The sequence below is a fragment of the Mustelus asterias genome, chromosome 9 (genome assembly GCF_964213995.1).
Source record: "Mustelus asterias chromosome 9, sMusAst1.hap1.1, whole genome shotgun sequence".
In the NCBI taxonomy this organism is placed as follows: Eukaryota; Metazoa; Chordata; class Chondrichthyes; order Carcharhiniformes; family Triakidae; genus Mustelus; species Mustelus asterias.
In genome coordinates, this window is record NC_135809.1 from 119107129 (window position 1) to 119123354 (window position 16226).

Genomic DNA, 16226 nt, shown 5'->3' on the forward strand with positions numbered 1-16226 from the left:
TGGTGTAGGCCCGGCCGGCCGGCTGGCTGGTTGGGAGAGGAGGCGGGGTGAGGGGGGATCAGCACTGGGCCCAGGGACAGAGATCAACAGCCGCATCTCCAACAGCGAGAAACATCAATAACATCTCATTATCAAAACACAGCCACACTGTCCAATGTAATGAGCAGCACTGACCCAGCTGTGACCTCATCACAGACTGAAATCAATGAAACAGCAACGTGACCATATTGTCTCTCTGGAGAATTGTTTCTCTGGGGACAAACATCGACCAGGACACCGGGAGGAACCCCTCTCCCTCCCTGCTTCGCAATAGTGCCATGGGATCGTTTACACCCACCTGAGACAGCAGACAGTACAGCACAGGAACAGACTCCTCGGCCCTCCAAGCCTGCGCCGATCATGATGCCTAAACTAAAACCGAATGCACTTACAGAGTCCGTATCCTTCCATTCCCATCCTATTCATGTAGTCATCTAGTTGCCCCTTAAGTGCCACTATTGTACCCCGCTCCCATCACCTCCCCGGGCAGCATGTTCTAGACATTCATCACCCTCTATGTAAAAAGCTTGCCTCGCCCATCTCCTCGAAACATTTCCCCACGCACTTTAAACCCATGTCCCCTCGTACTTGACTTTTCTACCCTAGGAAACAGCATCTGACTATCCACTCTGTCCATGCCACTCATAATCTGGTAAACCTCAATCAGGTCACCCCTCAACCTCCGTTGTTCCAGTGAGAACAAACCGAGTTTATCCAACCTCTCCTCATAGCTGATACCCTCCAGACCAGGCAACATCCTAATAAACCTCTTCTGTACCCTCTCCAAAGTATCCACATCCTTCTGGTAGTGTGGCAATCAGAATTGTACTACAGAATCACATTTGAAAGACAGCACCTCTGACAGTGCAGAACTCCCTCCGAAATGCACTGGGCTGTGTCAGTCTTGATTTCTCCACTCAAGCCCTGGAGTGGGATCTGAAGTAAGAAGTTTAACAACACCAGATTAAAGTCCAACAGATTTATTTGGTAGCAAAAGCCACACAAGCTTTCCAAAGCTTTTTTATTTGCTACCAAATAAACCTGTTGGACTTTAACCTGGTGTTGTTAAACTTCTTACTGTGTTTACGCCAGTCCAACGCCGGCATCTCCACATCGTGGGATCTGAAACCAGGGACATTGCGATCCAGAGGTGAGTGTGCTGCTACCAGGCTGAACCGCAGACGACCCTTTAAAAAAAAAATATGGCACTGTTATTGTTGTTAAACATCCTGAGATGCTTCACAAAATCACAGGAGTATTACTAAATATTAATGGCTCAGATCTTCTGGGTTCTGGATCGTTGGAGGCTGGACATACCAGCCCCCTGCGCACAGAAGATGTGCTACAGGGCTCCTCGGAAATCCCAATGTACTGACTCCATGGGAACTGCCTGGGAAGTTTGAACTTCTGCAAGAAAGGGGAACTTCAGATTCCCGGGGCATTGGGACCTGTTGGTCCCAGCCCTGTTGATCTCTAAGGTCCTCGTGGGAAGGTTAACTAATGCTTGGGGAGGGAGTTCAAATTAATTTAGCATGGGGATGGGCATCATGATAAAACATTAGTGAGAAAATACAAGGGACATAGACAGGGAGAGACAACTAGCACCAGAGTAAATAATAGTTCAGAGGTAGGAGGGATTAGACAGTGGGCAAGTGCAAGGCAGTCTAAAATGGGCTTGATGTGCATGTACATAAATGCATGTCATCACCTGGTAGATAACACTGGTGAGCTGCAGACAAAAGTTGCCACATGGGGCTTTGATATAGTGACAATAACAGAGACCTGGCTCATAAAAGGGGTGAAATAGGAATGTAATATGTAAAAAAGATAGGAAAGTACAAAAAGAGTTTTGTTAGTATTGATTAAAGATACAATAAAACACTGGGGGGGGGGGGGGTCATAGACAATCCCTTTGGCTAGAACTAAGGAACATTAAGGAAGCTATTTCATTACTGGGTGTGTATTACAGGCTTTCAAAATTGGGAAGGCAGAAAAGGAGTAGGTTTAAAGGAATATTGCAGAAGGTTGCAATGGCTAAATGGATAATAGGTGAGTTGAAAGGTTGTGGGTTCAAGTCCCACTCCAATGACTTGAACACAAAAATCTAGGCTGATACTCCAGACCAATACCGAAGGAGTGCTGCACTATTGAATGTGCTGTCTTTCAGATGAGACTTCAACCCAAGGTCTCATCTGTCCCACTTAAGTGGACATAGAAAATCCCATGACACTATTTTGAAGAAGAGCCCAGAGTAGTGCCTAGGTTCCTGGTCAATATTTGTTCCTTTTCATTATCACTTTGCTGGTTATGAAACTGTGTCAAAATTGCTTCAGAGTTTCCCACGTTACAACAGTTACTGCACTTCAGGAGTATTCACTGGCTATAAAGCATTCTGGAACATTCTGAGATTGTGAAATGCACTAAATGGGGTGAGGGACTAAAGTTATGTGAATAGGGTGGAGAAAGTGGAGTTGTTCACCTTAGAGGAAAGGAGTTTGATTTTAATCAAATTGCTCATTGGCAAAAGGGTCGAGAACCAGAGGACATCAATATAAGGTGATTGGCAAAAGAACGGACAGTGAAATGAGGAAAAGCTTTTTCCCAGTGAATAATTTGGATTTGGAATGCGCTACCTCAGGGTATGGCGGAGGCAGTTACAATCAGGGGTTTTCAAGTGGGAATTGGACCAGCAGAGGAAAATTTGCAGGAACAGGGCAGGTGAGTGAAACTAATGACATGAACATGGCAGCCAAAGGTGCTGAAAACCTTCTATGCTCCTATATAGACACAAGGTTTTTATTGACTGGTATCGTAACGGTAGTCATGATGTGGAGATGCCGGCGTTGGACTGGGGTAAACTTCTTACATCGTAACAGTACACAGGATTTCCTGAAGTGTCTACAAGAGAACTTGCACAGAACTCTGCCTCCAAACATCAAGCTATAATTTCCCAGACCCATCACTGATCCCACCTCCTCAGATGCTCCTCCCACCTCACCCATGCCCCAGCTACCATCCTTCATCCACCAATTTCTTAGTAAATGACCCCCACAGCTACCTTGATTACGTTTGCTCATTTCTTCCCACTCCACTTCCTCTAAAAGCTCTATTTTGTTCTCCCAGTTTCTCCCACTCTGTCGCATCTGTTCTGACAGTGCAATCTTCTATGTCAGCGCTTCCAACATGTCTTCCTTTGTCTTCAACCAATGATTCTGATCCAGCATGGTTGACAGGACCCTCATCCTGTGTTCATCCTATTTTCTTCAATTCTGCTGTTCCTTTTTCATCTCCATCCCACTAGAACCCAAGAAATAGAAGCAGGAATAGGCCACCAGGCCCTTTCTGGAACTACAATAGGATTCCCTTCATCCCACCAGGCTCCACATTCAATGGGACATATATAGCTATTTCCACCACTAAACACATCTGCCCTAGCCTTTCAGCATTCTGTAGGGATCATTCCCTCCACAATGCCCTAATCTGCTGTATTTGCTGCTCATGATGTGGTCTCTACACTGGGGAGAGAACGTCTTTGTTAAGTTTGCAAGAGTGATCATGAGCTTTCAATCTTTTCCCATTTTAATTCTCCATCTCACTTCCAGTCAGTCCTCTCTGAATTCGATCTCCTACACTGTCCCAAAGAAATGTAGTGAAAGCTCATGGAATAGCACCTGATCTTTTAATTAGGCATTTTATAGTCTTCCAGGATCAACATTTGAGTTCAACAATTTCAGATCATTTATCAGATTTTCCAACAGGAGATGCGGGTAATGATTCTGCTCTTTGCGCCTCTAGAGCGCTCCTTTGTTTCCTCACTTGTCCCAGTACTATCCACTTTTACCTTACACCAACATCCCTTTTGTCATTTAATCGTTTCCACCATCCACTCCATATAGACCTGCCTTTTTCTTCTTTCCTCCCTTCCTTCTTCCTTGCCTCTGACATCTATATCACCTCCCATTTCTGATTAAATGTTATTGAGCTGAAATGTTAATTTTGTTTCTGAGTTCACAAATGCCACTTGACCTGCTGAGTATTTCCAGCATTTTCTCTTTTTATTTCAGATTTCCAACATTCACAGAGTATTGTTTTTGTAGAAGAGAACATTCTTGATAAGAGTATTTCCACCCCAATGAAGAAGGAAGCAGCACTGGACCTGGTTACAGAAATGAAGTGAGGCAAGTGGTGCATGTTACAGTGGGGAGCATATGGGGAATAGTGATCATAATATCAGATTTTGAATTTTTACAGAAAAGGACAATGAACAATCAAGCACAAAAATACTTAACTGGCAGAGGACTAACTTTGAAAGAGATACCTGTAACAAGACATAAGTATTTTTTCCTGTATAAAAATTAGTTGTACAATTATAGATATGGATTTATCATTTTTGTTTTACTTTAGTTGAAACTTGTTGCTGGTGCTGAGTGGCTCCTGTCACATGATAAAAAACAACAACAACCTTGAGCACTAAAGGTACCACAACAGAAAATCAGATACAACAAATCAGCAGATACAATGTTAAAGGGAGGTCATGTCTGACCAACATGACTGAGTTTTTCGAAGAGGTGACCAGGTGTGTAGATGAGGACAATGCATTTGACATAGTCTTGTTGGACTTCAGCAAGACCTTTGACAAGGTTCAACATGGGAGACTCATAGCGAAGGTAATAGCTCATGGGATCGAAGGAAATTTAGCAAATTGGATCCTGAATTGGCTGAGTTGCAGGAAGCAGAGGGTGATGGTCGAGGGGTATTATTCTGATTGGAAAACTGCGTCCATTGGGGTTCTGCAGGGATCAGTGTTGGGGCCCTTGCTGATTGTGGTTTATATAGATTATTTAGACTTGAATGTAGGAGGGTTGATCAGTAAATTTGTGGATGATACAAAAATTGGTAGGGTGGTAAACAGTGAAGAGGACAGTCTTGGATTACAGGAGGATATAGATGGGCTGATCAGTGGCAAATGGAATTCAATCCGGATAAGTGTGATGCAATTGGGCAGGACAAACAGGGCAATGGAATACATGATGAATGGCAGGATCCTGGGAAGCACCGAGAATCAGAGGGATCTTGGTGTGCATGCACACTGGTCTCTTAATGTAGTAGGACAGGTGGATAAAGTGGTTAAGAAGGCATATGGTATACTTGCCTTTATTAGCCGAGGCATAGAGTTTAAGAGCAGGGAGGTTATGCTGGAACTGTATATATGCTGGTTAGGCCACAGCTAGAGTATTGTGTGCAGTTCTGGAATCCACATTATAGGAGGGGTGTGATAGCACTTGAAAGGGTGCAGAGGAGATTTACCAGGCTGTTGCCTGACTGGAGAGTTTTAGTTATGAAGAGAGATCGGATAGACTGGGGTTGTTTTCCTTGGAGCAAAGGAGACTGAGGGGGGACATGATTAAGATGTATAAAATTATAAGGAGCATAGATAGAATAGACTTCCCTGTGGTGGAAGGATCATTGGCTAGGAGACATAGATTTCAGATAAGGGGCAGGAGGTTTAGAAGGGATGTGAGGAAATACGTTTTCACCCAAAGGGTGGTGGGAGCCTGAAACTCATTTCCTGAAAGGGTGATGGAGGCAGAGACCCTCATAACATTTAAGTATTTAGATGTGCACTTGTGATGCCAAGGCATATAAGGCTATGAGTCAAGTGCTGGAAAATGGGGTTGAAATGTTTGGGTGGTTTGTCTTTGACTGATGCAAATGCGATGGGCCAAAGGGACATCTTCTGTACTATAGCCCTCTCTGACTGTATGACAATGTGCACCTAAGCTTCAGGTTCAGCCCCTTCCAATTCAGAATGGTGTATTTTTAAATATATAAAAAGGTCACATTTCATGGCCATCTGCATTTCGTGTGAGTGATGCTACATCAGCAGGCCGTGAATACACCATGAATAAGCAGCAGTCAGCAGAACCAAGAGTGGAGCGAGCCAAACACTGGCTGACACTCTGTGGTGTTACAGTCCCAGCCGATGTTAACAATGGACAAGTCAGATTCCAGGATAGAACCTGGAGTGATGAATCCTAACTTTTATTTTTCTCTAGATATGGGGATGCACAGGACTGCCAAAGAACTTGTAACAAAAGAATAAAACATTTATTAAACAAGAAAATATTAACTATAAATGTGTACTCCTTCACCCCAACTGTACCTTTATACAGATTTATAAGGATAACACAAGTTGCAAAATTGATCTTCTACTCTAAATGGTCTCAATAAGTACACAGTCCATGTAAACCAATTGAAATGTGTTCAGACACTCCACACTCTGAAACCAAGTGACAGATGCCACTCAATACAACTTCTGTGGATCTCTCATCAATTCCCTCCCCCAAACACATGTATGAGCTAATTGTTCTCTCTAGAATTCTGTCTTCTACATGAGGATTTCCAATCTCTACTCTTGAAGAACACACTTTGGAAAATTCTCCCAGATGATGATTTCTCTTGGATATCTTCAAGAATCCACCCCCAGGATTTTCAACATCTCAGTACCCCTCTTTCCTGGGCCACCATGTGCGTTCAAGCTTCCCTTTCCACAGACTCTCTCAGATAACCAGCCATGCCAGTAGAACACCATTGCTTCAGTTCTGAAGAAGGGTCATCCAGACTTGGAACATTAACTCTGTCCTCTCTCCAGAGATGCTGTCAGACCTGCTGAGATTTTCCAGCATTTTCTGTTTTTGTTTCAGATTCCAGCATCTGCAGTAATTTGCTTTTATCGCTGCTTCACAGGTTGTATTAAGATGGCACCATGGATATCTGGGTTCTCACATAGATGACTTTAAAGCTGTTTCTATAATTTAGAGCTCTTTCTCTGCTCTTTTTCTCTGAACAGGACCCTGGTAGATTCCTGGTCTTTTTTCCTTTGACTTTACTATCTTCCTGGGACATTCTTTTGTCCCCAATCCCTTATTTCTGGAACACTTTGTTCTTTTGGGACACCTGCTGTCTGAAGTTGCCTGTCCCATGTTCAGCTGCTCCTGACACTAGCTTACATATAACTCTTGCTGTCTCAGTGTGACCCCTGGTTGCTAAGCAACACTCTAGTTTTTCTTTAAACCTGATTTGCTTTAATGTTATTTAACCCTTTCTTAACACAAAAATACATAAACACAATTAAGCCTACTTAAAGCTATTCCTTATTTCTAATCCTCACAGAAACAAATATAAAATATTTTTAACTATCTATTTCCTGACATTGTTTAATTCTGGGTCCAGTCATGCACAAAATGGATATCAAACTCCACCAACCAGTTGTTCTGTATTCACAGTGGGTGGCAAACATACATAGTATGGCTTGCCACTAAATGACCCCTCTGCCAACTGTCACTGGTAGATCTGGGAGAGGAGAGATAACCCCTCCAGTACCAGCAGTGATGACAGCAACATTTTTTTAACTTCTGTCATCTTATGCTTCTCCCTTTGCTGGGTGTGTTCAGCTTTATGAATAATGCTTCCAGTACATTCCTGAATAACTCAGTGGATGTTTTTTTCACATAGTGGGATTTTTAAAGAAGAGATTAGTGGAAGATGCTGTTTTTTCGTATCTCTCACAGCCCTGTGCCCCCAGTGGGCTGTGGACCTCTGGTTGAAAACCCTGCAGCAGAGACCAAAACTGAATATAGAATGTAGAGAGGAGACTTAAAAATGGAATAAACTTGCAGAATAGGCAAATAATTGGGCGAATGACGCTCAGCACAGGTAAATGTGAATTTGTACATTTTGGTAGGAAGAATTGGGAGATCACTTATTACTTGGAAGGTGCAAACCTAGGCGGGTTTAAGTTTTTTATTTATTATTGTCACAAGTATGCTTACATTAACACTGCAATGAAGTTACTGTGAAAATCCCCTAGTCGCCACACTCCGGCGCCTGTTTGGGTACACCGAGGGAGAATTTAGCATGGCCAATGCACCTAAGCAGCACATCTTCCGGATTGTGGGAGGAAACCGGAACACCCGGAGGAAATCCACACAGACACGGGGAGAACATGCAAACTCCACACAGACAGTGACCTAAGCTGGGAAGCGAACCGGGTCCCTGACGCTGTGAGGCAGCAGTGCTAACCACTGTGCTGGTGAGGTAGAGGAACAAAGGGATCTTGGAATAAAGGTACACAATAACTAAAGCTTACACCACAATTTAACAAGGCGATAAAAATAAGTAAGCCAAACACTAGGCTTTATTTCTGGAGGAATAGAGTTGACAATAGGGCAGTTACACTAAACCTGTTTCGAACCCTGGAGTACAGCAAGCGGTTCTGATTTTCATTTTATTAAAAAAATATAGAGGTATTGGAGAGGGTGTGGAGATGATTTACAAGAATAATGCCAGAACTGTGTGGGTATACATTTCAGGAAAGGATTAATAGTCTGGGTCTCTTTTCTCTTGAGAAAGAAGACTGAGGCGGGGTGACCTAATAAAGATCTTTAAAGTTTAGAAAGATTTAGAGTGGATACATAGAAGATATTTCTCTTGTGTGGAAGAGCATAACTCGAGGCCATTGATATAAGATAGTCACTACGAAGTCCAATAGGGAATTCAGGAGAAACATCTTTACCCAAAGAGTGGTGTGAACGTTGCTACCACAATGAGTGGTAGAGAAATTGGAGGGGGCTCGAATGGAGCAAAATGCCTGCATGGATTGCCTGTGCCAAGTGTTCTGCTGTGGTACTGTAATACCTTACATAAAAGAAAATATGTAAATAGATCAGGAGTTAACTTAAAAGAGAATGCAAATAGTTTTCATAAACATAAAATTTGTAAAAGGGCAGTCAAAGTAAGGAATTGATTAAGGACTTAAAGGGTCATATTCTAGTAGAGACAGCGCCATATCTGAGGTTATTTTGAATATCTTGTATCTGTTCCCACTAAAGAAGTGGACTCTGCCAATGTAACAGAAAAGAAAGAAAGGTAAAAATAAAGAGGAAGAACTTAAACAGTTGGCAATCCTTAAAGAAGGAAAGTCACCTGATCTGGATGGAGCACCCCACCCTGGGTGCTGAGGACAATAAGGATGGAAATTGCAGAGGCTCTGGCCACAATCTTCCAATCCCCCTTAAATATGGAGGTTGTACAAATGTAACACCCCTGTTCAAAAAAGGGGAGAGGGATAATCTTGGCAACTACAGGCCAGTTAGCTTAATATCAATGCCTGGGTAAGTTTTAGAGATAATAATCTGGAACAAAATGAATGAGCATTTGGAAAATATGGGATAATTAATGTCAGCATGGATTTATTAAATACAAATCATGTTTGACTTATTTGTTCGTGTTCATTAATGAACTAATGGAGATGGTTGATGAGGGTAGAGAAATATGTATATGGACTTTCAAAAGGTGTTTGACACAGTACCATATCACATACTTATTAGCAAAATTTAAACACATGGGATCAAGAGACAGTGGCAGTGTGGATGAATTTGGCAAAGGATCAGTTAGTTTTCAGACTGGAGGGAATTGCACAGTGGTGTTCCCCAGTTGTCAGTCAAGGAGTCACTTCTCATTTTGATGGATATTAATGACCTGCAATTACAGACGGAATATAAACTCTAATTTCAAAGTTTGCAGAGCATTAGAAGAATGGCTCTCCTTTCTTTTCACTCCAAGGTTGACCACAGCAGTTGTTTTTTTTTAAGAATTCACTTGTTAGTTCAGTGAGATTTAACTGTCTGTGTGTGTCACAGCACTGAGATAGATAGGTTTTCTTGTAACTTTTAAAAAAATAATAGGAAATAGTATTTATTGTAATACCCAATGTAAGTAAAATAATAAAGATGCTCCAACTCACTTTCACATTTGCATTCAAGAATTCACAGTCACAAGCACAAGTAAGAAATAGAAACATAGAAACCCTACAGTACAGAAAGAGGCCATTCGGCCCATCGAGTCTACACCGACCACAAACCCACCCAGGCCCTACCCCCATATCCCTACATATTTACCCACTAATCCCTCTAACCTACGCATCTCAGGACACTAAGGGCAATTTTTAGCATGGCCAATCAACCTAACCCACACATCTTTGCGGCAGGGTAGATTAAATTGGTTAAGAGTCCCAAAAATGTCAATAGTATATGGATCCTGTAGCTTGATGACTTTGACGGTTTCAGATTCTACTTTCTGAATTCCATGACAAGGTGATTTAAAGATGTTGATGGACGATTTCTATCCTTTTTTCTGGAGTCAGTAGCTATTAGGCTGATGTTTAAGACACTACCCATGGCACATGGCTTGTTGGACAACAGGCAGGGCAAGTTTGCAGGATCACAGGAGAGGGAGAGTGCCCACTCAGGGTGTTTCTGGTATCACACTGTCCATTCTCCTCTTCTGACTGGCCTGGAGAAAAGCAATTTCTTATAACACGAAGAGGGTTAGTTTCCTCATCACATGATCTCTCAAACTGACCAGTTACCCAAATGTGGTCAGAGTAAGCTGATTCCAGGCCCTTTGTCTAGAAATGATTAGATTATGGCTGGTGGAGTTCCTTTTTCAGCTGGGTCCATTGTCAAGGTGATTGGGGCTATTCACTTGTTTCACACCCAGCTGAATACACAGGTGAATTCAGGATGTTTTGTGAATAGTTCAGGAGATGGGTCATTCACACTCATCTAAATTGATAGTTTCTGGTCGGCTATCTCTAAACAACCTTGCCTCTGTTCTACTGGCTTTAGAATGTGTAGGGTATGGCTATTCAAATGTTCAGCTATTTTAGCGCCTGCTGTTTAAATCATTTAAAATGTGTTCAGACTTCTTGCTTATTTGCTGATTTTAACCCATTCAATAAATAAAATCATTTTCACTGTAAAACATGGGTTTTATAGCAATACTTCGCTACATTATATATGATTAGATAGGGCATACTGGTATAATATATATTTACAACATTTATAAAGAGTATATGGATAATTAAATTTGTAACGACTAAAGTGTTCATAAAAAAATAAAAATAAGTAAATGTTATCCAAAGCTCTGACTCATGGGACAACTCAGCTCAGAATTGCCCAAGGGTTTTTGTTGGCCTGAAGTTTGCTTTGCTGAGGAGCATTGCAAGTTGCCCTGCCATCTCCTTTTTGAGAAAGGGAACATCGACCTGGTTTGTGATGGTTCTCAGGTTAAATAGTCTCTACACACGAAGAGGAATCACTCACACGAGGAGCATCTGGTAGCATTTGACCTGTGTCATGGATTGTTGACCATCCTTTAGGAAAGAAAGGGGGAAGTAGTATGTAGATACTGTTTTAAATCATCTGAGCTTTTTCAGCAATGGTTTGATTGTAATGAAATCTGATGTGAACAGATTAGCAGATCTGTAAATACAAGGTGAGAAATTTCTTGATTATTTGATACTCAGTCCTATGGGTCATATTCTCCACAGTGAGAGTAGCAATGTTGGTGATTTTTTGTCCATTGGGACCCTAAGATTCACAATCATCAAATAGAAGAAATTCCTTCTCTTTGTTTCAGAATACGGGGTCTCCCATTAAAGACAATGAACCCGAGCTCTGGATTCCTCCGTGAGCGGAATCTAGCCTGTCAAACCCCATCAGAATCTTTAAGGTTTCAATAAGATCACCTCTTATTCTTCTAAACTCCAATGAGTATAGGTCCAACCTGCTCAATCTCTTCTCTTATGGCAATCCCTTCATCCTGAGAATCAACCTAGTGCACTTACTCCAGTGCTCCGTAAATAAGGAGACCAAAACTACACAGTACTCTGCTCATAGTAGCAAGACTTTCTTTCTTTCATACTACATTACTTAGTAAAAAGGCCATTATTTTGATTTGATTTGATTTATTATTATCACATGTGTTGGTGTACAGTGAAAAGTATTGTTTCTTGCGTCTATACAAAGCATACCATACATAGAGAAGGAAGGGAGAAGGTGCAGAATGTAGTGTTACAGTCATTGCTAGGGTGTAGAGAAAGATCAACTTAATGTGAGGTAGTTCCATTCAAAAGTCTGATGGCAGCAGGGAAGAAGCTGTTCTTGAGTCGGTTTGCTTTCCTGGTTCCTTATTATACCTGCATGCTAACTTTTTGTTAACTGTACCGTAACATTCTATAGAATCAATCAACGTAAATACTATTTTGTTTTTCTGTTCTTCCTACCAAACTGCATAACCTTACATTTTCCAGTGTTGTACTCCATCTACCAAAATCCTGTCCATTCATTTAACCTATCGCTATCCCTTTGCAGATTATTTATGATCTCCTCCCAGCCTGCTTTCGCTTTCTCGCCGATCTTTTTTATCATCAATGCACTTAGTCCATTCATCCAAGTTATTAATATAGGTTGTAAATTGCCTTAGCACTAACCTCTGTGACAGCTCAATAGCTAGTTTGCCAGCCTGAAAATGACCCATTTAATCTAATTCTGTTTCCTGTCAGTTAGCCAATCCTCTATCCACGTTAATATATTACCCCAAACAATGAGCTTTTGTGCAGTAACATTTCTGCAGCACCTTATCAAATACCGGTTAATCCAAATTAACTACACCTAATTCTTCCCCTGGTTCTCTGCTAGTATATTCCTAAAAAAAACTTTAATATATTTGTCAAACATGATCTTCCTTTCATAAAACATGTTGACTGATTGTATCATGATTCTCTGAATGTCCTGCCTGCTTCCTTAGTCATGAATTCCAACTCTTTTTCAAATGCCAGATGTTAGACTAACTGGCCTCTAGTTTCCTGCTTTCAGTTTCCCTCTCTTGAATAGGAGTGTTACATTTGCAGGTTTCCAATCTGCTGGGATCTTCCCAGAATCTGTGGAAATTTGGAAGATTACAGCCATGTCTGCAGTCACTTCTTTGAAGACAGTAAGATGCAGGCTGTCAGGTTTGCTCAGGAGAAGAGGTCAGGAGCTCAGGAGAAGGAATGGGAATTTTCTCTCGTGTCCAGGTCTACAGAACAGTTCTAGTATTTCATCATGGGACAATATGGGTTTTGCAGAACATGTTTCTGGTGATGATTAGAGTGTGGTTTCCGAGTATCAGCTTTTACCTTTTTTAATACATCGTTGATACCTATTTGCTCCACTGTAGATCATCAAGCTAAGGCATTAAATATTTACAAGCAGAAAGAATTTGCAGTCTTTGTAGAGGTGGATGGTTGAACAACAACAATAAATGTGAAGCATTCGGGAAGAGAAGTGCTCACTAACTGCAATGGGGACATTTCCCAACATTTAAAGTGCCAGCAGAACCGCATTGGTAAATGCGGATCTGGAAATACATGATACCCAATCTAGATTGAAAGAATTCTACAAGACCGTCACAGGGCTATCAATTCTTCAGATGAGATGAATCCTGCACCCCATCCCCAGAGTACAAAGCCAGTGACTTGATCAACCAAGGTCATTCATATGCATGATGCGTTTAAGTGAACGTTTAGCAAAAGACTAACCTATATAAATTTGGGAGGAAAGTATAGTGATGTTTCGTAAATACTTTTAACAGGAACTCCTTTGTCAACATAACAAAGCACTACTTGAAGATATATACATTATATAATGATATTTATCTGCATTATAACACCAAATTTGAAAAGTGGGTATCTTCTGTACATGGATGAAGAGCTGAACTCAAGAGGTGAGTTGGAAGTGACAGCCCTTGACATTAAAGCAACATTTGGCAGAGTTTGGCATCAAGGAGCCCTGGCAAAACTGAAGTTAATGGGAGTTGAGGGTGGGAGGGTGGGGGAGCTGTCCACTGGTTGGAGTCATACCTATCATGAAGGAAGGTGGTTGTGATTGTTAGAGATCAGTCATCTGAGTTGCAGGAATTCCTCAGGGTAGTTTCCCAGAACAAACCACCTCCAGTTGTTTCATCAATGACTTCCCTTCATCATGATTGGAAATGGGGAATGTTCAGGTCAGGCCGTGTTCAGGTCAGGCAATGTTCAGCACCATTCACGACTCTTCAGATGTTGAAGCAATCCGTGCCCAGATCCAGCAAGACTTTGACAATGTTCACCCTTGGGCTGATAAGTGGTAAGTAACGTTCGTGCCACACAAGTGTTAGAAACTGACTCCTGTCTAACAAGAGAGAATCTAATCACCTCCCCATGACATTCAATAGCATTACCACCGCTGAAGCTCCCCGCTACCAATGTTCTTGGGGGGGGGGGGTACCACTGACTAGAAACTGAACTGGACTGACCATACAAAAATACTGTGGCTAGAAGAGCAAATCACAGGCTGGGAATTCTGTGCGTGTTCCTACAACACATGAAGGCAATTTCAAGAGCAATTATGGAAGGGCAATAAGTGCTGGTTTAGCTAGCGCACCTACATCCTGTGAACAAATAAAAAAAGTTAACAGGCAAATAATGTTTCAAATAAAAAGGTAACAAAGATGTATCCACAAGGATTTGCATCACTCACTGAGCAAACGTGGCACTATGTAGCTACACAAGTTCCACAATATACATAGAAATATAGAAACTGGAAGCAGAATTAGGCCATTCGGCCCTTCGAGCCTGCTCTGCAATTCATTTTGATCATGGCTGATCATCGAATTCAATATCCTGATCCCCACCTCCTCCCATATCCCTTATTTCATTTAGCCCCAAGAGCTATATCTAATTTCTTCTTGAAATCAGACAATGTTTTGGTCTCAACTATTTTCTGTGGTAGTGAATTCCACACACTCACCACCCTCTGGGTGAAGAAAGTTCTCCTCACCTCAGTTCAAAAGGTTTACCCCTTATCTTCAAACTATGACCCCTAGTTCTGGACTGCCCCACCATTGGGAACATTCTTTCTGAATCTACCCTATTCTTTATGCAGTTCTTTATTCATTCAGAGTCTAGGCCAGAACTCGTATCTGACAACGGTTTTCACCTTCAAGTTTCATGGATACAATTATCACCAGCAAGGCACACTTCTATGAACACTTTCTCCCTTGGGTCATGACAGTCCAGATGGTGTCGCTTTCCAGAATTCAACCAACCAACCAATAACACCTGGGTTCATGGTTTGGCCACTTCTGGGAAAACACCCAGCTCTTTAGCATCCCAGCTATTCACACAACTTAACTGGTTTTAGACCTTTTAGTCAGTTTGCACAGTTTCTCCAAGAACTCCTGTCTCAATTTCTGTCAGATGGAAAAACTGACCTGTTCCTGTGTGATTTGTTTCTTTTTCTCAGAAGAATTCTCGACGTTCCTCTTTCTATCTGTGTTCCCTTTGTGTTTGCATTTGTGCACTGATCACCTTCACCCTCCAGCTCCTCTGCTTGTTGCTCTCTTCTAGTATCTGTCAGCCACACGGTTTCTTTGGATCTTCACTTCCTGTTGATACTGGTTCCAAGTCATGGTCGCCAGTTCACATGGAACACTCTTTCATATTATTCAATAAAATTACAGTTGATTTCTTTACGATGCAAACTCTTAAAAACCATTTTTCACAGACCTTTCAAAGAAAGTACAAATTTTCCTTACTGTGCTGTTTCTGAGTCAAAGGTCATATACTGGTATCTTTAATAACAATTTTTCTCTCCAACTCACTCATCCCGCCCCCCCTTGCCCCAATAACCCTACATCCTATTTGGAAAGAACAATCATTCTCCAATTAGTAGTTGGCTGCTGAATTTTGCATTTTCATGCCCCCACTATTGAAGGCAAGCATTCACACAAATTTAGCAAGTTTGAAATTGAATTTAATATTTTCTTAAATTTTAGAAATGTTTTGAGACAGCTTTGTAAAAACAGAGGTGTTGCAATTTAATGTTTTATGTTTTGTCTTGAAGGCACAAGGTCCTATGTGACTTCTAGTTTTAAAGCTTTTATAGATCATGTTTCTCTTCTGCTATTTTATTTTAACGCTTGCTGAATCTTCAGTTTTTTTATGATTTGATTACCTTGTCTGAATGTGAAGTGTAAATTTATGTGGGACCTGATGCTGTCTGGTTATACTTTTGGTCCTGTTAGTGGTCTTTGCGGAGTCATAGAACAAATCTAAGAATAGGTTTAAAAGTTTATTAGTCACAAGTAGGCTTACATTAACACTGCAATAAAGTTACTGTGAAAATCCCCTAGTCACCACACTCCGGTGCCTGTTCGGGTACACTGAGGGAGAATTTAGCATGGCCAATGCACCTAACCAGCACGTCTTTTGGACTGTGGGAGGAAACTGGTGCACCTGTAGGAAACTCACGCAGACACAGGGA

At 41.5% G+C, this 16226-nt stretch overlaps 1 protein-coding gene across 3 annotated transcripts in view; it reads left to right on the forward strand.

Annotated features, from left to right (window-relative positions):
* Positions 1-16226, forward strand: part of LOC144498961 (T-complex protein 11-like protein 1) — a 44426-nt gene that overhangs the window by 227 nt on the left and 27973 nt on the right. The window contains exons 1-2 of one of the 3 annotated variants that reach the window (XM_078220951.1): positions 85-1189; positions 4104-4217. The gene's annotated coding sequence lies outside the window, so the exon portion shown is untranslated. Of the gene's footprint in view, positions 1-84; positions 1190-2876; positions 2915-4103; positions 4218-16226 lie in introns of those variants that run through there. The other 2 variants (XM_078220952.1, XM_078220950.1) reach the window with 2 other exon arrangements.